The sequence below is a fragment of the Orycteropus afer genome, unplaced genomic scaffold (genome assembly GCF_000298275.1).
Source record: "Orycteropus afer afer isolate SDZICR_OR568_19922 unplaced genomic scaffold, OryAfe1.0 scaffold00316, whole genome shotgun sequence".
Taxonomy (NCBI): domain Eukaryota; kingdom Metazoa; phylum Chordata; class Mammalia; order Tubulidentata; family Orycteropodidae; genus Orycteropus; species Orycteropus afer.
In genome coordinates, this window is record NW_006921903.1 from 611,654 (window position 1) to 611,963 (window position 310).

Sequence of the window (310 nt, forward strand, 5' to 3'; positions counted from 1 at the left end):
ACATTATTTCAACTTATATTCCATAAAATAATAATAATAAAACACTTCAATTGGAACACACAGCAAAAAAGGGACCCCTCCTGCTCTTCCGGTTTCTATTGTTAACGATTATTTCGGCCCACTCGATTGGGCTGGAAAGCCTTTCCTCTGGGAAACGGCTCCAACGACCTCGGCTCCGCGGAGGAGGGAGAAGAGCGAGTCTTCCCAGGCCCCGGGCAGAGCTAACGAGGCAACGCGCGCCGGGAAGGACGGTCGTGGTCGGGCGGGCCTGCCAGGCGGCCCCGACCTCCCGCGCGGACCGCGCGCCCCA